Source organism: Dermochelys coriacea, chromosome 1 (assembly GCF_009764565.3).
Source record: "Dermochelys coriacea isolate rDerCor1 chromosome 1, rDerCor1.pri.v4, whole genome shotgun sequence".
NCBI classification, from domain to species: domain Eukaryota; kingdom Metazoa; phylum Chordata; order Testudines; family Dermochelyidae; genus Dermochelys; species Dermochelys coriacea.
In genome coordinates, this window is record NC_050068.2 from 54604255 (window position 1) to 54630828 (window position 26574).

Sequence of the window (26574 nt, forward strand, 5' to 3'; positions counted from 1 at the left end):
GGCTATACAGCTGATGCCTGAATGCCCAGAGGCTTCGAGGAGCTGAACATTTGACCTGATTTTCAGACATCCAAGGTTGGTGCAATACTGTCTTGAAAGCTCCCTGTCTTACAGAACATCCAAAACCAGCTGCCCAAACCCACATCTGGCTGTCCAGAGAAGGCCCTTTGAAAATCACCAGCACACGACATGCCCAGGTCTATACTGAGTCAAGATCAGATGTCTTTCCAGAAGAAAGTGTGGGATTGATGGGGGAATCATTTGGTGAAACTTGGTGGCCTGTGTTATGCAGCAGGTCAGACCAGATCCCAGTGGTCCCTTCTGGCCTTGATGTCTATTCATCTTATACTAATCAGAGCCAAAACATCAGAGTTCTGATTTACAATCAGTGTCATATTAAACTCATGTGGGACAGCGTGTGTGTGGAGGATGAGGCAGGGGTATGATGGTTTGCATGGACCCAGTTCCTACATCTCTAGTTAAACTGCATTGTACACTATGTTTGAACTTTTAGATCTTCCCCCAGCAACAAGACAAATGTCTGCAGCTTCCTGAATGTTTGTGAAATGGCCCCTGCCTTACTGAACAATCATACTCCTATACTGCAGAGGAGCTAGCTATTAGTTATAGGTGAGGAAAGGAAGACTGCCTAGGTTTAGGGGTGTTTCTGGATTAAGCTTTGGGGTCTGAAGGACCGTATTGATCAGTGTCTCCAAGGATAGCAGCCCTGGCTCAAGCCCTACAGGTTAATTATATGAGAGCAGCTAATCATTATTCACAAATAATTACTGGGTTGTAAATCCACAGATGCCATGTCTCTCAGCTAGGGAGTATTTTTAGCTGTGGAGTACATCGGCCTTTCCTGTCTCTGTTTACTCTAAAATTAACATTAATCAACATTTGACTCCATACACGCAATATGCCTCCACCATGTAATTAGAGCAAATTTCCTGTACCCAAAAAAAGAGAGAGAGAGAGAGAGAGAGAGAGAGAAAAGAAGTGTCCTGACATTCCCAGCTTCCACCCCACCCAACTGGTTTATTGCTTCTCTCACTTAGTATTGCTTCTGGTGCTAATTAGACACATAGAATGTAAATATGCAAAAGAGCGTGTCGGGGAGGAAAGTCACAGTTGAGCTCTTGTGTGAAGTTCCAATCCTTTCAGCAGCAGCCTTTTCTGAGCATTGTGGAAAAAATATAACTGTTAAATAGATGCTATGTACAAATTATGTGGAGAAAAGCAATAATATTTCAATTATTGCCCCATAGAGACCATCAAAACAGTTACGAACAGAAAAAACCCTACATATCTAGTCACTTTCTCAAGGTTTTAGGAAGCAGTTTGGAACCTCAGTGCTAAGCGCATGGCTTAGTTGAGTGATGCCAGGTTTGGGGCCCATGGAGAAATCCATCCACCACAAAGTGCTGCTGCTAAATACTAGACATCTCTATTTTAGCAAAAAAGAAGCTGGCCATGTCTTCACAGGACTTCCTCCCCCCCCCCCACAAACACACTCCTCGGTGGCCTCTGCAGGGTAAGCACCCCCTTTTCATGGTCGCTAAAAATATTCATGGCTAGTAAACTGTTGCTAATTTTCTGAATCAGTTAATATAGCACAAATTGATTTATGGCAAATGTTTCCAGTACTCCAGTGTTCTCCTGTATACTTTTCTAAAGGGTGCTCAAGGGTGGAGCTGTGTTGCTCTCACTGACATTCATACAAATAGAATGCACATCTCCATAGGGGGTTATTTTTATAGGGCTACTGATGTTCGTGACACTGTCCAGGTAAGAAAAAACATATAAGGCCAAATACTTGGGTATGCCTAAAATGCACAGCAGAGGGTAATGTGTATAATAAAAGTGCTACTGCTCCAGTGTGCAATACAGGCTTAAAGCTCTCATTTGCGCTGCCCTGGGTGCTTCTTGCATCCTGAGCTGTGCTAGAGCAGACTGAAGGCTGCTCTAACATACATTAAGCTGTAACAAACAAAAACCTAATCCCTGCTCAGTGTAGCACTGGGATGTCCTAACCATTCCCTTTTTCATTAACTCCCTTTCCTTGCTATGCTGACAGCAAAGAGGCTGTATGGAATATGAACATCTATACCAGCTATGCAGGAGCCCCCCTTACATGGGTTTGATACTCTGGGGTCTATTGTCTCTATCCCAAGGAGTTCTCAATCTAACTATAGGCAGAGAAACACACAGCTCCATTTTACTTACTTGTATGGTCCGCTCCATCTAACAGAGCGTGAGTTCACATTCACGTCTGCCCCTTTCAGCAGCCCTTGGTATTACAGTCCTGCCCCAGAATGAAAGGAACACATCGCAGCAAAGAGTATGCCATTGCCAGCACCTGAGAAAAGGAACACCTTTATGTTTTATATTGTGACAATGTTCCTCCTCTACCTTGGTGGGTCTTGCACTTATTGGTGGATTTTCTCACCTTGGAGCTTCACGGCAGCCCTCAGTTTGGCCGTTTTCGTGAACCCACAGTCCAGGTCAACTCCTCCTGTGTCTGACCAGGAGTTGGGAGGTTTGGGGGGAACCTGGGTCCACCCTCTACTCTGGGTTCAAGCCCAGGGCCCTGTGGAATGCAGCTGTCAAGAGTGCCTCCTGGAACAGCTGTGCGACAGCTACAACTCCCTGGGCTACTTCCCTATGGCCTCCTCCCAATGCCTTCTTTATCCTCACCATAGGACCTTCCTCCTGGTGTCTGATAATGCTTGTACTTCACAGTCCTCCAACAGTCCACATTCTCACTCTCAGCTCCTAGTGCCTCTTGCTCCCAGCTCCTTACACGCGCACCACAAACTGAAGTGAGCTCCTTTTTAAACCCAAAAAGAAAAGGAGTACTTGTGGCACCTTAGAGACTAACAAATTTATTAGAGCATAAGCTTTCGTGAGCTACAGCTCACTTCATCGGATGCAGTGAGCTGTAGCTCACGAAAGCTTATGCTCTAATAAATTTGTTAGTCTCTAAGGTGCCACAAGTACTCCTTTTCTTTTTGTGAATACAGACTAACACGGCTGCTACTCTGAAACCTGTTTTTAAACCCAGGTGCCCTGATTAGCCTGCCTTAATTGAGTCTAGCAGCTTCTTGATTAGAACACCTGCAGCCAATCAGCCTGTCTGTCTTAATTGTCTCCAGAAGGTTCCTGATTGTTCTGGAACCTTCCCTGTTACCTTACCTAGGGAAAAGGGACCCTACTTAACCTGGGGCTAATATATCTGCCTTCTATTACTTTCCTGTAGCCATCTGGCCTGACCCTGTCACAATATATAAAAGTAAGTCGGGTTGGTCTAGGAAAAGGTATCACACTAGGGCTCCTGGAAGTTTTTCTAATATCAACATACTTTTTCTTTTAAAAATGAAAGTATTCAATGACATTCGAGAAAGTTTTCCCTCTTCAACCAGCTACAGAGCTGGTAAAAAAAAAATGGAAAAAGTAAAAGAAGAAAACCAAACCCTGAATTTTCAAATATCAGAATATTTTTTTAAAGGAGGAAATAAAAAAAAAGGTTGATGACAGTCTTTGGGACACTTTCCCTCCCTACCTCAGACTTTTTAGCCAGCTCTTCAGTTGACCATCTGTTGTTTTTATTTTCCAGAGGACGAAGACAGCTATAAACATTGGGCAAGGTTCACTGAAGCCAATTCTCCCTTCCCAGCAAGGCCCCTTGTATTCCAGAAGGATTCACCCAAAGGGAGAGCAGGTGACATTTCAGCCACACCCTTCCTTGGAGTCCCTCTATGTGGGGTGCAGCTGGAGTTTACAGCCAGTGCTCTACAGTGGTCTCAAAAGCCAAGACTATGAAGGTGAGCTGCCGATTCAGCACATCCCGCCTACTTTGTCAGACAAATTTCTACAACCGCAGAATCTCTCCGGTTGGGCTTTTGTAACTTGGGGCCCTCTGCTAGATTTATGCTGATGTAGACTTGGGTAAACCATGGGTGTGTTGGACTATTTTCATCTTAGCAAATTAACACGCCCGAGGGGGGGAAAGAATCCACAGCCTCACCTACTGGATGGGATAAATGATAACTCAGACTTTGACAACTGATTAATTACACTAGGGTCACCTGGGGTTTTCGTTTTGTCTCCAGAGGCTGTTGTCCTAGCACCTCTCAGAAGTATTGAAAAATTTAAATAAAGCCTATTTCTGGGTCCCTGCCCCAGTAACCATGGTTTCCTAACCAAATCCAAACCTGAATAATGAAAAATTCACCGTGTAGACAAGAATGGAAGTTCTCAACCTAGCAAGAACTGTCATGCAATGTTATAGGTGGAACATGACTGCCACATTCCACCCCAGAGGAGGCTGCATTTCACTAGTGGGTGAACAAGGCCTGTACAGGTACATACGGGCAGTAAAATTCTTTTGGATTATTCGGGATGAAAGGTCTTACTGAAGTGTATGTTATAGTAATAAATATTAGTCATAAGATCAAAGGATTAGTAATTATTTGTACTGCTCCCAAAAGCATGGCAGGTGCCTCAGAAGTCAAACTGTAAAGCATCACTGCAAGCATTTGCTAGGCATTTGAGACCATATACCATTAACTACAGATTTCTGATTCCTAACCCCCATTTTTATTCTTGGATCCCAAGTCAGGGAAAGTAAAAACTCCCAATAAAACTTCTAAGCAAGAGCTGCACATTCATCATATTTGGATACCATATTTGCACAGTCCAAGAGAGCACTTAATTTGCCTTTCACTCAAAGTAATATTGCTTATAGGCCACAAAATGAGTATGATATTTGCCACCTGTTAGCTGGTGCCAATGAAATGTGGGTAGTTGTACCCTTGATCATTCATATCTATACTTGAATTTCCCTTTCCACTTACACAATAACCTTTCACAAAGTGCCTTTCAGCCACTGGTTGTGCTATGTGGAAAAGCAGGTCTACTTGTCATGTCCTGAAGTGACTGGAATCCATTTGGTGTCATCCTAGATATAGTATATTCACTTGATTCTATCTCCACCTAAATAACTCATTGTTGATGAGCTCATACCTTGACTGCATCTGATTACAAAGTAGATCATTCACTTTAGATCTAAATTTGCCTCTCTTGCCCACAGGCCTGGTATTATCTGATGTAAGTTACTGAAATCAGAAATGCCGAGCCAAGAGTCTGAGGTGAAATAGCCTATAATTAAAAGTTTCTTTCTTTGCTATTTTTGTTGTGTTCCTCATCTGGGGTATCTGTTATGCACTTCCAAAGACCAGCATAAAAAAATTAGGTTACGGCAAGTTGAGAGCTATGGGTCTGACACAAATTGTGTTGATAAATAATTCTACTCTAGATGTCTTAGATTAATGGGATTCAGTTTTGTATCTAGATTACTGATCTCAATAAAGGCTGGTTACTAGCATCTGAAATTCATTACAACCTTTTGACTGTCCAGTGATGTCCTGTGTAATTTGACTTGGTAGCCTTGTCCACCTCTTATGTACACCATAACAGCTGTTAATTGGCATTTCTAGTGGCAGCCTGAGAGAGGCGAAGGCCTGAATGGTGATGGAGACCAAACTATGCTCTCACTCCTACAGGTGTTTCAGAGTAGCAGCCATGTTAGTCTGTATCCGCAAAAAGAACAGGAGTACTTGTGGCACCTTAGAGACTAACAAATTTATTTCAGCATAAGCTTTCGTGGGCTACAGCCCACTTCATCGGATGCATGCAGTGGAAAATACAGTAGGACAATTTTATATACACAGAGAACATGAAACAACATGTATATAAAATCGTCCTACTGAATTTTCCACTGCATGCATCCGATGAAGTGGGCTGTAGCCCATGAAAGCTTATGTTCAAATAAATTTGTTAGTCTCTAAGGTGCCACAAGTACTCCTGTTCTCCTAGAGGTGCTCTCTCAAGGTCAGGATTGAGGCAACATGTGGAAGCTTGAACCAGTTGTGTGGGTAGAAGACTTGAGTTTCCAGGGATGTCAGTCTAGCACCTTTCACAAGCTAAAGAATTCCACTGCAGTGTTGTTTAAAGTGATCCTCCAGTCCATTTTAAAAAAACCCCACCATCTAAGTTTCCTCTGCAAGTTTTCAACATGCATTTGAATGAGCAATACAGGTAGAATCCTTGTGCATACAAGTACCAATTTAAATCAACCCTTGAGAGTGTACTGAAGGTTTAAAAAAGTTCAGATTTTGGCACACTAAAGAAGAATATTCCATTTCCTTACTCTGGATAGCCTGCCTCCAGCTCTATGGCATTTAACCCAGTGCCTCCAGACAATCTTAACTGCGTTAGCATCACACAAGGTGAAACCCATCACGCTGTAGCTGTGTGTCCCCCACAGAGATTCATAAGTCTGCTCCTTGTTTTGAGCTAACACACCTGGGTCTTTTAGATTAGGCAGTAGCACATGTAAAAGTGCACCAGCTGAGCAGCCAGCAACAGGGACTGAAGCCAAGACTTATAGATCTAGAGCCAAAAGCCTCTATCATCTGAATTATGGTATATGATCTAGCTGTTACAGGTTTATAAATCTATTACAGCCTGGAGCTATGTGGTCCAGCCAGTAGAGGGGAACAGACAGCCACTCTGTGTAAGTGTGGGTTACATACATCGAAATCACAATAATCACCTGCTCCACCTCCTTTCTAAAGCACATGCGCATATTAGTCCTTCCCCAAACTGCTGGAATGGTTTGTCAGAGACTATCCCTCTTTGAAACAACTCTCATGTTTTCCACATTGTCCACAGGAGACTGTCAACTACCACGGTAATAATAGCTTCACTCCAGAGTCAGACATATTCTAAAGACCTCTGGCCATTGAACTTATGGTGTGAAAGGGAATCTAGCCAATTATCCTCACCAAGCCCTCTTCTCCTATCCCATTCCACCAAAATACAACCCCGCTATCCTGAGGGACATACCTGACTTTAAAGAAAGTTACCAACACTGCCCTATCTATGGCCTATCCTGAATAAAGGGACATTCAAGCCTCAACTTGCCATCTGTTGCTCTAGGAGACAGCAGAACTAATTCCTCTGTTCTAATAGGAATGTTGCTGTACAGGATTGTTTGCAAGGAAGAGAAAAATCTACCACTTTAGGACTGATTCACATCGTTCCCCTTTGCTGTAAATTATTCCTCTTTCTTCTAGATACCAGGAACAGACCCCACAAGCTCTTTTAACAATACAAGGTGATGACAAGCCTACCCCATAACCAAAGACCTTCAACAGGCTGCTAGATCATCCTGAAACTGGATGCAGTGCGCAAGGCTCCAGTAGTAGCTAAAGCCAGAACACCATGCCAAAAACTCTATAGAGGTCTCAGAACCTATGGATGTCAACCAAGCTGTCCGAATGCCAGAAGCATCTAATTCACAAGGTTCTATGAATGTGAATTCTACCTCTTCTTTTTCTTTCCGTATCAGCTCAGCCAAGCAAATAAGCAACATCACAGTCCACAACTGCTTAATTAGCACCTCAAAAGAAGCACCAGAATGTGCAAGCATGACTGAGGGGGAAGTTGATACTGTAATGGGAACTATCACCCATGAGCAAGGTACGACTTCACTCCATAACTAGAATTTTTCAGCTCTCCCATGCTTCATAATGTTGGAATCTACCTACTTTTTATTTTATTTTACTTCTCTCCAGGAAACCAGAAAGAATCACCAGGGGCAGTGACACTTGCAGCTATCTTATTTGTTAATTGAGCAATTGCATTTCTTTCCCTGTTGGCTACCTTCAAACAACAATGTGAGGAGTGGAGGGTGAAGATGCCATCTTAAAGAACCCAGCATCCAACCACTCAAGGAAACGTCCATTCAACAAAATGTAAATTTCATCAGGTTGAATCTGCTCTTGTATTATTTCAAATTAAAAACAAAACTAGAAACGGCAAAGCACAGCCAGCATTGTAGAAAACTAAGCTCATTTGCATGTATAAATCAGTCCTTTTAGGTTGTTCAAGGATTGAAAATGTGTGAGCAGAGTTCCTTTCTGCATGCTTTGTTAGTATAATAAACCCTCCGTTGGGAGAAGCTTATCCCAAGTATCTGAAAGCCATAGGAGTGAAGTCCCCAACCGGGCCACCATTTTGTAATTTACTGAACAAGTTTTGTCAATAGGATTAGAACCTGGGACTTTCAGATCCAAAAAGCACTGATCTTTATAACTTGAGCTAACAAGTAATCCCTGCTGCTGTAAGAACAGGCTGTAATAGTTACTAGCCTCAGCCATTAGAGGGAAACATAATAATACTATTTAGCTAGTAGTTACATGAGCTAGAAATGTGGGAGGAGAGGACATCTGCAGCTGGCAGCCAGTGTAGTGATATGTCTGCTAGCTGTAATATTAGTCAGCCACTAAATATGTGTGTATCCTATGAAGTTCAAGACAAAGCAAGGTCCCTGGTAAAGAGAAGAGATAAAACTGAAATTGAAGCCTGTTTGCATCTGCAGTAGTAGCTTTTTGGATTCCACACATCATGACAGAAGATGCTTACACCTTACAAGCTCAGGGCTTACAGTGTCTGTGGGCCACATTCTTCTCTCAGTTGCATCAATGTCAGAACAGAATTTGGCCTCATTTCTTTAGTGAAATTAGAAGTTTAAAGAGTTGTCCCTCGAAGGAGGAAAAAATTAAGATGAAGGATGTAAGGTCACATACTCACCACTTGTAGCACCCCTTGTGTCAGGCTCTGATGTTGCAAGGAGTCCTCATCCCAAGCACCTCTGCTTCTCACCAAGTCTTCCATGGAGCAGCTCTCCAGACAACTCACAAAATTCAGTCCCCTCCCAGGGTAACGAAAGATCCAAATGAAAGTCCAAATCAGATGACCAAATAGTTCTTATACCCTTCTCAGGTTTCAATGACGCCCTCTGCTTCTTGGCCACTTATCCTGGCCCCTGCAGAGCTTTTCTTATCTTGCTTCTTCCCCAGCAGGATTCCCCTACTGCCTCCCTTCACCAGGAACTCTAGCAGCTTCCTTTAGGGATCTTCCTGATCTTTGTAGTACATCTCAGGGCTCCCCCACAGGAGTCTACCTTTCTCCCTGTGGGTTTTCCTTCCTGCAGAACAGTCCTAACTTCTCTACAGTCTCTCCCCTAACTGAGATCAGCTCTGTTTAAACAGTCCTCTGCATCTGGGGTCAGTCACTCTACCTCCATCACATACAGCTGGGACCACTACATTGCCCTTATGTGGCTAGATCATGAACAAGGCTGAGGGTAACTGCTAGGTCATGGGCCAGGCTGAGACCAGCTTACCTTAAAGGGTCAGCCAGCCTGTAAAAGAGGAGAAAACACAATATATTAAGTAAAAGTGCCTTCACTGGCTAAATATTTATGGGGAATATGCAAAGACTGAAAAGCAATTATTCTTTTCTATTGATTGTATGAGTATCTGCTCACATTTTTCTTCAGAAGCCTTGAAAGCAAGGTGGTTTGTTTGTTCAAACCACATTGTCTGTTTTAACACTGAGCTTTTTGTTAAATTTTCTCATCATTTACTAGCGTCACACTGATGATGTCTGCATGACACAGTAGATGACACACCAGTGGTCACACTACACTTGTACTTCCATCACTGCTAGCAACAATGCTAGTGAAACAGTGGAAGAATACGAAAATCTTCACGTGGACAAGGCCAGCTGTGTCTCATTTGCAAACCTCTAATCAATATAATATTCTAGGTGCAACTAAGAATTAAAACTAATAGCAATGCAACATTATTTGTCTTTGGCAATGTCCTCTCCTCCCTTCCCTCCTATTTTGTGATACATTCACTTGCCTTTAATAAGATAGTAAATCGTTTTGGTTTTTGTGTTTTTTTTAAAAGGGCACACCCACCCAAAGGATCATGTCTTTCTGTGTGTTTCTACAGGCCAAACACAAATGAGGCTCCTGATTCTCACTACTAGGCCCTATCTCAACATAAATAAAATATGTATTATCCCTTTGTCTTGTGTATATGAATCCCCCTTTCATGCATATGCATAAAAATTATAATCAGGAATAAAATAAAGAATAAAAATAGTACAACCAACCAGATACATGCAGCAAGCAAATTCTTTATCTGTTCCCCCATTCCTCCTACAATACCTCTTCCTTCATAAAGTTATGTCTTTATTTAGGCCTCAATCCTGCAAATGTTTATGAATGTGCTCTCCACTAAACACAGTATAACTATTCAGGCACAGAAAGTTAAGCACACACATAAGTGATTACAGGCTCTTTGGGTCTATTCATTTTTATTTGACTGTAAAGCACCTAGTACTATACATAATTAACAATCTATTCTGAACATCCTTGAGTCACTCACAGTACTTGTCCAAACCAAGAAGCAGGTGGGAGTGAAACCCACAGGCAATTCTTCCAATGGAAGAATTCTTCCATCAACCTAATTGTCTCTTGGGGAGCTGGATTACCTACACCGATGGGAGAACCCCTCCTGTCAGCATACATGATGCCTACACTGAAGAACTATAGTGGTGTAGCTATGCCTCTCTAGCATTTCAGGCTAGACAAGCCCTAAGTCTCTCCAAGTCTCTATTTTCCAGCTGTAAAATGGGGGTAATAGTACTTCCCTACCTCTCTGGGGTATTGTGAGGATAAATACTACAAATATAGTGAGGTACTCAGATATTATGGTAATGGAAGCCGTATGAAGACCTAAGAGAGAGACTTTGCCTAACACAATGGCCTCTGATCCTTGACTGACAGTCGTAGGCTCTCCATATTAACTACGCCCCACTGCCCAGGGCTGATGCTCAAGTCCCACCACCCAGAGGTGATGGTCCAAAATAGAAAGTGGATAGAAAGCTCATTTGCCCATTCTTCTGATTATCCAAATTTTTGATTATCCGATCTGGCCCCAGTCCCAATTAAATCAGATAAACGAGGTTTCGCTGTACTTGAATTAATATTTCTATGGTATTTTGTAAGATAACAATATGGTAATGTTAGCATGGCCATGGAATTTCTGGTTAGTTAGCATATGCTGTTTCATGTGTTTAGTTTTTCACCTTGTACTTGCCTTGTTAACTCCACTTATTTTCTTCTCCAGCACTCTGTCACAAGCTCTCTGACCCTTTATTCATTCTGACAAAAACTATTGCGAAATAACTTCTTTTGCCCTATATTACTTATGCACCAAAGCTGTTAATTAGTTAAACAATACTTAATCTAGTCAGTGCATTAAACTGCTGCTTTTCAGGGCACGTCTTTGCTATAGAGCTAAATCGGTGCTGCTCAATGTAGCGGGTCTGGTGAATATGTGCTAAATCGATGGGAGAGTGCTCTCCCGTCAATTTCTGTACTCCACTTTCCCAAGAAGCATAAGGTAAGTCAGCAGAAGAGCATCTCCAGTCGACACAGGGATACCACAGTAAGTGGATCTAGCTACATTGACTTCAGTTACGTTATTCACATAATTGAAGTAGCGTAGCTTAGACTGATTTACCACAGTAGTGTAGACCAGCCCACAGTCTGCACTGGCTTCCAATAGATCTCTGGGTGAAGCTGAAAGTTTTGACCTACAAAGTTTACAATGAATGGTTCAGCCCTGTGTATCTTGGAAATTCTTTGTCTCCTCAATTAGTGCTTGGCAATTGCAATTAGCTGGGACACTTGAACTAATAGCCACAGGTTTAAAGAGGGGGAAGGGCATTTTTTAGTAAGGATCCCTCAGATCTGGAATTCCCTTTCTCCTCCCCTTGGTCTGACACAGCCTGGGTTTGTTGACCTCTGAGCACACTGCAGGGCCAATCTATTGTACAATACTTTCCTGGAGGAAGTGCCTTCAATGGACTATGTGAGGAACAAGGAGGGGGAGTTTTATTTGTTTACTTTTTTCCAGTAAGTCTTTTGTGTAACTTTAGCAGGTGTTTATAAAACATTCACAAGGGTCTAGAGGCACTTTTTTAATACAATCTAAATAAAATGAATGGGGAGGCAAAGCCATATTTTTTGCAGAATGAAAAGTCTCATTCACAGTGGACGCCATGGATTTAATTCATTTTTCTCGAACATTTTGCAAAACGTCCATGACTTTTAATTTGACACACAATTCTACATTATCGAACCCTGAAACTACTTGTTGTTTGGGTTAAAAAAATTCAGAACTGTATGGTTTATTTCATTCTTCTGATATTTTGCACAATCACTGGAAAAACCTCAGAGGTGAAACTATTAGCACAACACTGTCAAGTAGTCCCAGGAACTCATGTAGATCTTCACATGGAGGATCATTCGGAAACATGTTCTACCTCATTCCCTTACGCCCTACTTTCTCCACCTTGGCACATTCATGAGGCCTGACCCTACAAACACCACACAGTAACTTTACTTACACAAGTACCCATTGGGACCATGTGAATAAAGTTATTCACATGCACCAATATATGCAGGATCAGGCCATGAGTTTGTAAAGCATTAGGCTGCATGCAGGTATCAAACAACTATTACACTATGACAAATGGAATATTGTTCTTTAAATCTGCTAGAGTTCTCTCTCCAAGGTGTACTGTGTGCTCAGGTCAAAAGTGCAGCTCAGGTCAAAATTTACTGACCCTCACTTTTTTAAAATGAGAAGTGAGCCCTGGCAGGCAGCTGGTCTTAAACAAAAATAAGCTTTAATGGAATGCTATAATTAGTTTTTTTAACAAAGATCTTCCATCTCACAAGAGGCTACCATAGTGGATATTTCAGTCAATCCCATTAGAACTCCTCAACTGCTCCCTCATGGTTTCTATTTGAAGGTCAGGAAGAAGTAGACTAACACGCTTATGGTTTTGTTCCAAAACCTAGGCCATGTCTACACTTACTGGAGATCAACACTGCTGCGATCGATAGGGGTCGATTTAGCCAGTCTAGTGAAGACCCGCTAAATCGACTCCCTGAGAGGAGTAAGGCAAGTCAACGGGATGCAGCACAGCTGCACATGCAGCTCGTGGTAAGTCGATCTAAGTTACGTTGACTCCAGCTACATTATTCACGTAGCTGGAGTAGCATAACATAGGTCACCTTAGCCCGGTAGTGTAAACAACCTAGTTGCCAACTGGAAACAGATGAAAAATTTCAGCAGGAATTTCCACTACGGTAGTCTAACCTCCCTACAAAACTACCAATAGGTTCAAAGCAAAGCACCTCATATGAACCCTTCTACCTCCAAAAGCTTTGGGAGTAGTTCTGATCCAAACATCATGGCTGGGCCTATGTTCATAAGAGACTACCCTGGAACACTGATCAAATGCCAGCAACCTCAGGTTTTGGAAGAAGTTCAGATTCAGATCCGTGTCATCGGTTTAGTAAGGTACTTGAACACGCGCATATGACTCCAGTGGGAATACTCATGTGCTTAAAATTGCACATGTGCTTAAATGCATTGCTCAATCAGGGCCAATAGCTGGATCAGAAAGCAATGATTTGGGCCCTCTAGTATGAGCTGGGAATCAGACTACTACTTGTTTTCATATAATTGATACTAGATACTGCACATCAGAGCAGGAAGTGTTAAAACTGATTGAAAGAAAACTAATATTGCACCAGATAATTAGAGAGTACACATATATAAACATCAGGATACTGCTTGTGTGTGAAACAACCGATTTACCATAAGCAGACCACAGCTGGACCAGCTACTGCCTGCCACTCAGCTCAGTTCAGTTGACCTTACATTCAACTGTGTATGCTTGAATGCACCATGGAGCTCCCACTGCTCCTAGCCCCGATCTAGCAATTGCAACAACAGTGTTTGGATCAAAAGACTGGTGTAGGTTAGAGCATACACAGTTGATGGTCAGCAGTGATGAACTGGGTCATAATGCAGTGATTCCTCTAAGGTAGGGAGTGGACACCTCCAGTTCTACTATAAGTAGCTTGGAGTACTGTACAAACATTAATATGTATATCAATGCTAGGGCACTGCTGGCTCATCTACGCTATTTATCATTGATTTAGGATTTCCTAGGATTTTTTTGAACCCAATATTCCCATTGGGTGATGGCAGCGATGGTGAAAAGTATATGGTAGACAATGCTCAGACATTTTACACGACAGCTACTACTACCTATGCGGCTGCATCTGTTGGGGATTACAGTCTTGAAAAGTCCTTCTGTAGATTCATAGGGTACGTTTGCACTGCAATAAAAAAAACCCATAGCACTGAGGCTCAGAGACAAGATCAACTGACTTGGGTTCGCAGGGTTCAGGCAGTAGGACTAAAATAACAGTGTAAATGTTTGGGCTTGGGTGGGGCTTTGAGACTCACCACCCTTGTGGGATTACAGAGCCAGGGCTCCAGCCTGAGCCTGAACTCTACATTGCAATTTTTAGCCTGCAACCCAAGCCCCAAGAACCTGAGTCAGCTGACCTGGGCCAGCCCCAGCTGTGCTGCAGGTCTTCCATTGCAGCATAAATGTGGGGCAGAAGGAACTATTGTGATCATCAAGTGTCTGACCTACTGTATATCACAGGACATAGAACTTCCCCAAAATAATTCTTGGAGCCTATGTTTTAGAGAAAACATCTAATCTTGATTTCAAAATTGCCAGTGAGGGAGAATCCATTACAACAGCTGGTACATTGTTCCAAATGTTATTCATGCTGTTCAAAATTTACACCTTATTTCCAGCCTGACTTTGTCTGGTTTCAACTTTCAGCCATTGGATCATATTACACTTTTCTCTACAAGAGTGAAGAGCCCATTATTAGATATTTGTTCTCCATGTACACACTTACAGATTATAATGAACTCACCATTTAACTTTCTCTTTGTTAAGCGACACAGATTGAGCTCCTTCAGTCTATCACTATAAGGCAGGCAAGTTTTCCAATCCTGAGGCTCTTCTCTAAACCAGCTCCAATTTTTCAACATCAGTTCTGGGGTCCACAGATCAAGAAGGAAAACAGTACTTCAGCAAAAAGAAAAGGAGGACTTGTGGCACCTTAGAGACTAACAAATTTATCTGAGCGTAAGCTTTCGTGAACTACAGCTCACTTCATCAGATGCATTCAGTGGAAAATACAGTGGGGAGATTAATATACACAGAGAACATGAAACAAAGGATGTTACCATACACACTGTAACGAGAGTGATCAGGTAAGGTGAGCTATTACCAGCAGGAGAGTGGGGGGGGGGGAAATACCTTATGTAGTGATAATCAAGGTGGGCAATTTCCAGCAGTTGACAAGAATGTCTAAGGAACACCAGAGGGAGGGGGGGAATAAACATGGGGAAACAGTTTTGCTTTGTGTAATGACCCATCCACTCCCAGTCTTTATTCAAGCCTAAGTAAATTGTATCCAGTTTGCAAATTAATTCCAATTCAGCAATCTCTCGTTGGAGTCTGTTTTTGAAGTTTTTTTGTTGAAGAATTGCCACTTTTAGGTCTGTAATCGAATGACCAAAGAGATTGAAGTGTTCTCCGACTGGTTTTTAAATGTTATAATTCTTGATGTCTGATTTGTGTCCGTTGATTTTTTTACGTAGAGACTGTCCAGTTTGGCCAATGTACATGGCAGAGGGGCATTGCTGGCACATGATGGCATATATCACATTGGTTGATGTGCAGGTGAATGAGCCTCTGATGGTGTGGCTGATGTGATTAGGCCCTATGATGGTGTCCCCTGAATAGATATATGGACACAGTTGCCAATGGGCTTTGTTGCAAGGATAGGTGCTTGGTTAGTGGTTCTGTTGTGTGGTGTGTGGGTTGCTGGTGAGTATTTGCTTCAGGTTGGGGGGATGTCTGTAAGCAAGGACTGGCCTGTCTCCCAAGATCTGTGAGAGTGATGGGTCGTCCTTCAGGATAGGTTGTAGATCCTTGATGATGCATTGGAGAGGTTTTAGTTGGGGGCTGAAGGTGATGGCTAGTGGCGTTCTGTTATTTTCTTTGTTGGGCCTGTCCTGTAGTAGGTGACTTCTGGGTTCTCTTCTGGCTCTGTTAATCTGTTTCTTCACTTCAGCAGGTGGGTATTGTAATTGTAAGAATGCTTGATAGAGATCTTGTAGGTGTTTGACTCTGTCTGAGGGGTTGGAGCAAATGCGGTTGTATCGTAGAGCTTGGCTGTAGACAATGGATCATGTGGTGTGATCTGGATGAAAGCTAGAGGCATGTAGGTAGGAATAGCGGTCGGCAGGTTTCTGATATAGGATGGTGTTTATGTGACCCTCACTTATTAGCACCGTAGTGTCCAAGAAGTGGATCTCTTGTGTGGACTGGACCAGGCTGAGGTTGATGGTGGGATGGAAATTGTTGAAATCATGGTGGAATTCCTCAAGGGCTTCTTTTCCATGGGTCCAGATGATGAAGATGTCATCAATGTAGTGCAAGTAGAGTAGGGGCATTAGGGGACGAGAGCTGAGGAAGTGTTGTTCTAAGTCAGCCATAAAAATGTTGGCATGCTGTGGGGCCATACGGGTACCCATAGCAGTGCTGCTGATTTAAAGGTATACATTGTCCCCAAATGTGAAATAGTTATGGGTGAGGACAAAGTCACAAAGTTCAGCCACCAGGTTTGCCTTGACATTATTGGGATACTGTTCCTGATGGCTTGTAGTCCATCTTTGTGTGGAATGTAGGTGTAGAGGGCTTCTACATCCATAGTGGCTAGGATGATGTTTTCAGGAAGATCACCGATGGATTATAATTTCCTCAGGAAGTCAGTGGTGTCTCGAAGATAGCTGGGAGTGCTGGTAGCATAGGGCGTGAGGAGGGAGTCTACATAGCCAGACAATACTGCTGACAGGGTACCAATGCCTGAGATGATGCGGCCTGGTTGCACCAGTGCCAAATACAGAGGGAAAATAACCTCGCTACTGCTATCCTAAATTCCCCTGTTTATGCATCCCAGGATGGCATTTGCCCTTTGGCCACAGTGTTGCACTGGGAGCTCATGTTCAGCTAATTATCCATCACAACCCTCTAATCATTTTTTAAAGTCACTGCTACCTGGATAGAACCTTCCATCCTGGCCTCCATTCTTTGTTCCCAGATGTATACATTTACATTTAGATATACTAAAGCACACATTGTTTGATTGCACCCAGTTTACCAAGCGATCCGGATCGCTCCGTATCGGTGACCTGTCTCTTCATTATTTGACACTCCCGCAATATTTGTGTCATCTACAAATATTATCAGTGACGACTTTATGTTTTCTTCCATGTCATTGATAAAGATGTTAAATAGTGTAGGGCCAAGAACAGATCCCGGTAGGACCCCACCAGAAACACACCCGCTCAGTTGAGACAAAGCCTCCATCTCACATCATGAACCTGTGCTTCATTAAGTATCTTTATTTGTGTAAAAATAGTAAGGCTCCCAGAATTCATAAAAAAATCAGATATATTTCTGGCTCTGCAGTCAATCAGTCAGATTATGCAAAATCCTCAGCTGCCTAATAGAAAAGTCACAGGCAGGACATCACAATTTGCATTGCATTAGTTTCACCTCAAGGAAAAAACAGGGTCTATGTAATAAACTGGAACAGCTCTCACATTAAGCAGTTAGCAAGTGGAAAATAAGCCAATAGTGGAGAAACTCATTAAATCAAAATTACACATTCAATAGCTTGCTAGCTGAGCAGACTGAAATTATTGAAATGTAATGATTTTGATTGCGGAGATAGAGACAGCAAAACTTTAGCAAGACAACTAAACTCTTGTGCTATCCTATAAAATATCCTATAAAAAGGTAATATGGATGGGGAGTGTTCAGCTGTTGTGACCTGTACTGGATGTGCCATGTTTGTCTTTCTTCCACAGGGCACAAGCGACTTTGTCTGTACAAAGTGCAAGCTCATCTCCATATTGGAAGAGAAGGTTCAAGGTTTGGAGCAACAGGTGTCAACCCTGCGTTGCATAAGAGAAACTGAAGATTTCCTGGACAGACATCAGGATATGCTTCTACGGACACAATGTTCTGAAGATTCAGAGCAGGCTGCACTGCGGGGACAGGAGGACAGTGAAGAAATTTGGCAGCATGTGACCTCCAGAAGAAGAAAGGGGAACATCCATGTACCAGCAACGCAGATACAGGTAAGTAACCGTTTTCATGTTCTCTCCCCAGGTACTAATGCGGAGAGAGGACTAGATGATACATCTGAGGGAAGGGAACAGAAGGAGACTCCGTCGATTGGAAGGCATGAGATGCACTGGCCTAGGGTTGGGGGTTCCACGACCACCGCTCCCAAGAGAAGGAGGCAGGTGGTGGTCAGGGATTCTCTCCTCAGGGGGACTAAGTCATCTATCTGCCGCCCCGACTGGGAAAACCAAGAAGTCTGCTGCTTGCCAGGAGCTAGGATTCACGATGAGACGGAGAGACTGCCGAGACTCATCAATTCCTCAGATCGCTACCCCTTCCTGCTTCTCCATGTGGGCACCTATGATACTGCCAAGAATGACCTTGAGTGGATCACTGCAGACTACGTGGCTCTAGGAAGAAGGATAAAGGAGTTTGAGGTGCAAGTGGTCTTCTCATCCATCCTCCCCATGGAAGGAAAAGGCCTGGGTAGAGACCGTTGAATCGTGGCAGTCAATGAATGGCTACGCAGGTGGTGTCGGAGAGAAGGCTTTGGATTCTTTGACCATGGGATGGTGTTCCAAGAAGGAGGAGTGCTAGGCAGAGATGGGCTCCACCTAACGAAGAGAGGGAAGAGCATCTTCACAAGCAGGCTGGCTAACCTAGTGAGGAGGGCTTTAAACTAGGTTCACCGGGGGAGGGAGACCAAAGCCCTGAGGTAAGTGGGGAAGTGAGATACCGGGAGGAAGCACGAGCAGGAGCGCACGAGAAGGGAGGGCTCCTGCCTCATACTGAGAAAGAGGGACGCTCAGCGAGTTATCTCAAGTGCCTATACACAAATGCAAAAAGACTGGGAAACAAGCAGGGAGAACTGGAAGTCCTGGCACAGTCAAGGAATTATGATGTGATTGGAATAACAGAGACTTTGGGATAACTCACATGACTGGAGTACTGTCATGGATGGATATAAACTGTTCAGGAAGGACAGGCAGGGCAGAAAAGTTGGGGGAGTTGCATTGTATGTAAGGGAGCAGGATGACGGCTCAGAGCTCAAGTATGAAACTGCAGAAAAACCTGAAAGTCTCTGGATTAAGTTTAGAAGCATGAGCAACAAGGATGATGTCGTGGTGGGAGTCTGCTATAGACCACCGGACCAGGGGGATGAGGTGGACGAGGCTTTCTTCCAGCAACTCACTGAAGTTACTAGATCGCAGGCCCTGGTTCTCATGGGAGAATTCAATCACCCTGATATTGCTGGGAGAGCAATACAGCAGTGCACAGACAATCCGGGAAGTTTTTGGAAAGTGTAGGGGACAATTTCTTGGTGCAAGTGCTGGAGGAACCAACTAGGGGCAGAGCTCTTCTTGACCTGCTGCTCACAAACCGGGAAGAATTAGTAGGGGAAGCAAAAGTGGATGGGAACCTGGGAGGCAGTGCCCATGAGATGGTCGAGTTCAGGATCCTGACACAGGGAAGAAAGGAGAGGAGCAGAATACAGACCCTGGACTTCAGAAAAGCAGACTTTGACTCCCTCAGGGAACTGATGGGCAGGATCCCCTGGGAGAATAACATGAGGGGGAAAGGAGTCCAGGAGAGCTGGCTGTATTTTAAAGAATCCTTATGGAGGTTTCAGGGACAAACCATCCCGATATGTAGAAAGAATAGTAAATATGGCAGGTGACCAGCTTGGCTTAACAGCAAAATCCTTGCTGATCTTAAACAAAAAGGAATCTTACAAGAAGTGGAAGATTGGACAAATGACCAGGGAAGAGTATAAAAATATTGTTCGGGCATGCAGGAGTGAAATCAGGAAGGCCAAATCACACCTGGAGTTGCAGCTAGCAAGAGATGTTAAGAGTAACAGAAGGGTTTCTTCAGGTATGTTAGCAGCAAGAAGAAAGTCAAGGAAAGTGTGGGCCCCTTACTGAATGAGGGAGGCAACCTAGTGACAGAGGATGTGGAAAAAGCGAATGTACTCAATGCTTTTTTTGCCTCTGTCTTCACAAACAGGGTCAGTTCCCAGACTACTGCTCTGGCAGCACAGCATGGGGAGGAGGTGACCAGCCCTCTGTGGAGAAAGAAGTGGTTCGCGACTATTTAGAAAAGCTGGACGAGCACAAGTCCATGACGCCGGATGCGCTGCATCCGAGAGTGCTAAAGGAGTTGGCGGATGTGATTGCAGAGCCATTGGCCATTATCTTTGAAAACTCATGGCGATCAGGGGAAGTCCCGGACGACTCGAAAAAGGCTAATGTAGTGCCCATCTTTAAAAAAAGGAAGAAGGAGGATCCTGGGAACTACAGGCCAGTCAGCCTCACCTCCAGTCCTTGGAAAAATCATGGAGCAGGTCCTCAAGGAATCAATTCTGAAGTACTTAGAGGAGAGGAAAGTGATCAGAACAGTCAGCATGGATTCACCAAGGGCAAGTCATGTCTGACTAATCTAATTGCCTTCTAAGATGAGATAACTGGCTCTGTGGATGAGAGAAAAGCAGTGGACGTGTTGTTCCTTGACTTTAGCAAAGCTTTTGACATGGTCTCCCACAGTATTCTTGCCAGCAAGTTAAAGAAGTATGGGCTGGATGAATGGACTATAAGGTGGATAGAAAGTTGGCTAGATTGTCGGGTTCAATGGATAGTGATCAATGGCTCCATGTCTAGTTGGCAGCCGGTATCAAGTGGAGTGCCCCAAGGGTCGGTCCTTCGGCCGGTTTTGTTCAATATCTTCATAAATGATCTGGAGGATGGTGTGGATTGCACCCTCAGCAAGTTTGCAGATCACACTAAACTGGGAGGAGAGGTAGATACGCTGGAGGGTAGGGATAGGATATAGAGGGACCTAGACAAATTAGAGGATTGGGCCAAAAGAAATTTGATGAGGTTCAACAAGGACAAATGCAGAGTCCTGCAGTTAGGACGGAAGAATCCCATGCACCGTTACAGATTAGGGACCGAATGGCTAGGCAGTAGTTCTGCAGAAAAGGACCTAGGGGTTACAGTGGATGTGAAGCTGGATATGAGTCAACAGTGTGCCCTTGTTGCCAAGAAGGCCAATGGCATTTTGGGATGTATAAGTAGGGGCATTGCCAGCAGATTGAGGGACATGATCGTTTCCCTCTATTCAACATTGGTGAGGCCTCATCTGGAGTACTGTGTCCAGTTTTGGGCCCCACACTACAAGAAGGATGTGGAAAAATTGGAAAACGTCCAGCAGAGGGCAACAAAAATGATTAGGGGACTGGAACACATGACTTATGAGGAGAGGCTGAGGGAACTGGGATTGTTTAGTCTGCAGAAGAGAAGAATGAGGGGGGATTTGATAGCTGCTTTCAACTACCTGAAAGGGGGTTCCAAAGAGGATGGATCTAGACTGTTCTCAGTGGTAGCAGATGAGAGAACAAGGAGTAATGGTCTCAAGTTGCAGTGGGGGAGGTTTAGGTTGGCTATTAGGAAAAACTTTTTCATTAGGAGGGTGGTAAAACACTGGAATGCATTGCTTAGGAAGGTGGTGGAATTTCCTTCCTTAAAAGTTTTTAAGGTCAGGCTTGACAAAGCCCTGGCTGGGATGGTTTAGTTGGGGATTGGTCCTGCTTTGAGCAGGGGGTTGGACTAGATGACCTCCTGAGGTCCCTTCCAACACTAATATTCTATGATTCTATGAAAATGAAAATAATGAGCTAGACACAGACCACCCCAGGATTTCAGAAATTGCTCTTCTAAATCCTTCTTGATGAGCAATCTAGGATGCTAAATTCAACACTAATTCAAATTGTAAATAAGCTTCTCTTCCCTCCACAAAAAGATCCAGCAGACAGTTTAATAGGAGATTAGCAGGTGTATGACAGTTTTGAAATGGTCTGATTATTTACATCTGGTTTAAGCTAAAAGCTAAACCCTGTCCAGATGAACGTGTGAGGAAGGATAGCCTGGGGTGGGTGCTAGCCTGGAATTTGAGAGTTCAGTTCCTTGCTCTGTCACAAACTTCTTGTGTGGCTTTGGACACAGCATTGGAAGGCTTAAGTCCCATTTTCAAAAGTGACATAGGCTCTTAAGAACCTAAAGCTACGTCTACACTAGCAACACAACAGCGCCACAGCTTCAGCTGCGCTGCTGTAGCACTGCTGTATACACACTCACTACAGCAATGGAAGACGGGATCCTTCCATCGCTGTAGTAAATCCATCTCTCCGAGAGGCAATAGCTAAGTCAACCGAAGGCTACTTCTGTCGCTCTAGCAGTGTCTATATCAGGGTTTAGGTCATCTTAATTACATCACACAGGGAATGACATTTTTCACAGCCCTGAGTGGAGTAGTTAAGTCAACCTAACTTTGTAGCATAGTCCTGCACAGAGTCTCACTGAAGTCAACACTTAGCCAGTTTACACCAGCTACCCATGTCCTTAGCCCACAGAGCTTACTAGCTGAGGCTCCGGTCCAACAGTGATGTGTGTGTGTGTGTCTGTGTTCATCTGGTCCATATGAGACCCACTGCAGAATAGCGGCTTACATTTCATTATGACACCACAAACGGAGGGAGGAGGCAGAGAAGGAGAATAATGGTTTTGATTATGATTATATGATTGCCTATCTTGCTGTTTTAATTACAAAGGGTTGTGGTAACAGACTGGGGGGAGGATTAATAGCTGATGATTTGGGAATTGATTTTGAATTGCTTCAGGGCCAGGAACTGCACTCATGTGAGCAAATATTACTCACTAGGCCAGAGCCTTGGCTATTGTAAATTGGCATCTGCCCATGAAGTCAAATGGAGCAATGCCAGTTTACACCATTTTAGGATTTGGTACAGTGTGAATATGTGTTACAGAATCTGGTCTTAAACTGGCGGAGAAGTTATTCCATTTCTGAAGACCCTCCCAAGAGAGCCATGACTAGAGGACATGCCAAAGTGAGTTACAACAGAAATTAAAGGGAAAATTCCTGCCCAGGGAAAATCTTCCCCATCTGTTGTTTACCTTCCTACTTTTAATCCTGATTTTGGTCTTCTGATTATTTTGAGGCCATCTTTCTCTTTAAAGGCTCCCCAGCTTCTATCTTAGGCTCATTTTTAATGCCCTCTGACGGGAGCCCAAGCTCAAAGAGCCCCCAGATGTTCTTCCTCAGGCCCAAATGGAATTATAGTGGCACATCAACAGACTGCCACTGTGAGGAGCATGCAATGAAGGCAAGTAGCCGATATAGGACTTAAGGTGCAGAATTTAGCATAAGCTCCATTTTTATGAAACCAGTGAGGCTGCCCAAGGGTTTTTTGGACAACTAGTCACTAAACCAAACACTTAGTTGAACATCAATGATGTGCTCAGCATATAGAACAAGTCTGAGCCATGCTTCTTAGTGGGCGACATCAAGCCATCTCAAGGAAAAGAGAATTTCAGAAGACTAAAAGGCAATAAATTATATCGGTTCACTGAAATATACAACATAATCACATCACTTCATTCTCTCCAGGGGACAGCATCCACACTGAAGCAGAATTTTACACTTGTCAACATAAATTTTATTCAAATCTATTGACAATAGGGTTTGCAAAAGTGGCATATTTCAAGGAAGACAGAACTGAAGTAATAGCTGTGAAGTACAAGACAGACAGATAGGCTTATTCAAAGGCTATGTCCTCACAGCACTATTTCCACAATGAGCATAGACTGAAAATTAGCTATGCTCTGTGGGTGGGAGAGAGAAAAATTTCTTGAGGAGACAGGCCCCGAACAAAATAGAATTTCAGATAACCTCAGAAACTCTCCGACTTTCGTTTGTCAGAAGAAGAAACCAAGGAGACTATTGGAACTGTTTGACTAATCTGTTGCCCATTTTGTCAATGTTCACATCAGATTATTATTCATGAATGATTTCCCCCCATTGTTTGACCTACTTGTGCTATTACATGGTGAAGCCAAAGCTTAATTTGTTCTGGGGCTTGCTGAGACTCGGCCCTGGCACCTCTTCTGTCTGTAGTTTGCAAGGCATGACCCCATACACACAGCACATGTGAGGTTACACTGTGCAGACTCCTGTGGCATGTCCTCATATGCACAATGTGTGTGAGCACATGCTGGGAGAGGACACCATCATTATTGCTTGAGCCCTTGCACCTCTTTCTTTAAAAATTAAGCACTGGGTGAAGCCAAACCTCAGTACAACTCTTCACACAATATTGTTGGCTCTTATGAGGAATTTCTTGTAGTGATTCTTAGTACAAAAAGTCACAGGGTTGCTAACAATACTGTTAGCATCTGTGGTCGCAAAATGGTTAGGACCTAGAATCATAGAATACCAGGGTTGGAGGGGACTTCAGGAGGTTATCTAGTCCAACCCCCTGCTCAAAGCAGGACCAACCCCAACTAAATCATCTAAGCCAGGGCTTTGTCAAGCCTAGCCTTAAAAAACTCTAAGGAAGGAGATTCCACCACCTCCCTAGGTAACCCATTCCAGTGATTCACCACCCTCCTAGTGAAATAGTAAAAAGAAAAAGAGTACTTGTGGCACCTTAGAGACTAACAAATTTATTTGAGCATAAGCTTTCATGAGCTACAGCTCACTTCATCAGATGCATTCCAGGAAAAAACCTTTTGTAGTGATAATCAAGGTGGGCCATTTCCAGCAGTTGACAAGAACGTCTGAGGAACAGTGGGGGGTGAGGGGGAAAATAAACATGGGGAAATAGTTTTACGTTGTGTAATGACCCATCCACTCCCAGTCTTTATTCAAACCTAAGTTAATTGTATCCAGTTTGCAAATTAATTCCAATTCAGCAGTCTCTCGCTGGAGTCTGTTTTTGAAGTTTTTTTGTTGAAGTATTGCCACTTTTAGCTCTGTAATTGAGTGACCGGAGAGATTGAAGTGTTCTCCAACTGGTTTTTGAATGTTTATAATTCTTGACGTCTGATTTGTGTCCATTGACTTTTTTTACATAGAGACTGTCCAGTTTGGCCAATGTACATAGCAGAGGGGCATTGCTGACACATGATGACATATATCACATTGGTTGATGTGCAGGTGAATGAGCCTCTGATGGTGTGGCTGATGTGATTAGGCCCTATGATGGTGTCCCCTGAATAGATATGTGGACACAGTTGCCAATGGGCTTTGTTGCAAGGATAGGTTCCTGGGTTAGTGGTTCTGTTGTACGGTTTGTGGTTGCTGGTGAGTATTTGCTTCAGGTTGAGGAGCTGTCTGTAAGCAAGGACTGGCCTGTCTCCCAAGATCTGTGAGAGTGATGGGTCGTCCTTCAGGATAGGTTGTAGATCCTTGATGATGCATTGGAGAGGTTTTAGTTGGGGGCTGAAGGTGATGGCTAGTGGCATTCTGTTATTTTCTTTGTTGGGCCTATGAAATAGTGTTTTCTAATATCCAACCTAGACCTCCCATCACTGCAACTCGAAACCATTGCTTCATGTTCTGTCATCTGCCCCCACTGAGAACAGCTTAGCTCCATTCTCTGTGGAACCCCCCTTCAGGTAATTGAAGGCTGCTATCAAATCCCCCCTTACTCTTCTCTTCTGCAGACTAAATAACCCCAGTTCCCTCAGCCTCTCCTCTTAAGTCATGTGCTCCAGCCCCCTAATCATTTTTGTTGCCCTCCGCTGGACTCTCTCCAATTTGTCCACATCCTTTCTGTTGTGGGGGGACCAAAACTAGACATAGTACTCCAGGTGTGGCCTCACCATTGCCAAATAGAGGGGAATAATTACTTTCCTCGATCTGCTGACAATGCTCCTACCAATACAGCCCAATATGCCATTGGCCTTCTTGGCAACAAGGGCACACTACTGACTCATATCCAACTTCTTGTCCGCTGTAATCCTCAGGTCCTTTTCTGCAGAACTGCTGCTTAGTCAGCTTACGCTGCTTCATAAAAGAAGTCTACCATTTCCTTTTCAAATGAACAGGGAGTGCCTTTTTAATGGTGCTCAAAGACCATGTGCAAAAGTGTTTACACAATCACAGTAGTGCAGGCAAGTTATTACTGGTATTATTATTAGTGCCTAAAGACTCAGTTTGTTTGGTTCTATACAGATATACAGTAAAAGTCAATTGAAGAGCTTATAACCTTGAGTGAGAACACATCAATAGGCATCAGTATAGGAAAAGTTAGGCAGGTATCCAACCATTAGTACTTGCCCCCCACTATATAAATACAGTTGTGGTACCTATGAGCACAAACAGGTTACCTTGTTTAAAGTTTGACTTAACAGTAGATGCAGCAAATCTATTAATCCTTGGTTTAGTTACAGAGACCAGATAGTATGAAGTAATCTCATGTGCCGATAAGATTCACTATTTTGAAATCCAGAACATGTTTTGATTAATGAAGTCATTTTAATTTAATCTCAGACATTCAACAAAGTTAATGGGTCATAGTTCAAAAAAGTAGGTCTTGAAGTCCATCAGCCAGATTCTGTTCTTGGTTACACTGGTCAGTGGAGTTACTCCAGCTTTACAAGGGTAAATGAGATCAAAAGCAAGCTCCATGTGCAACTGCATACATTCATGTACAATCATTTATATGTGAGCAAATGTATTTTTTCACAGACCTTGGCTCTCCTT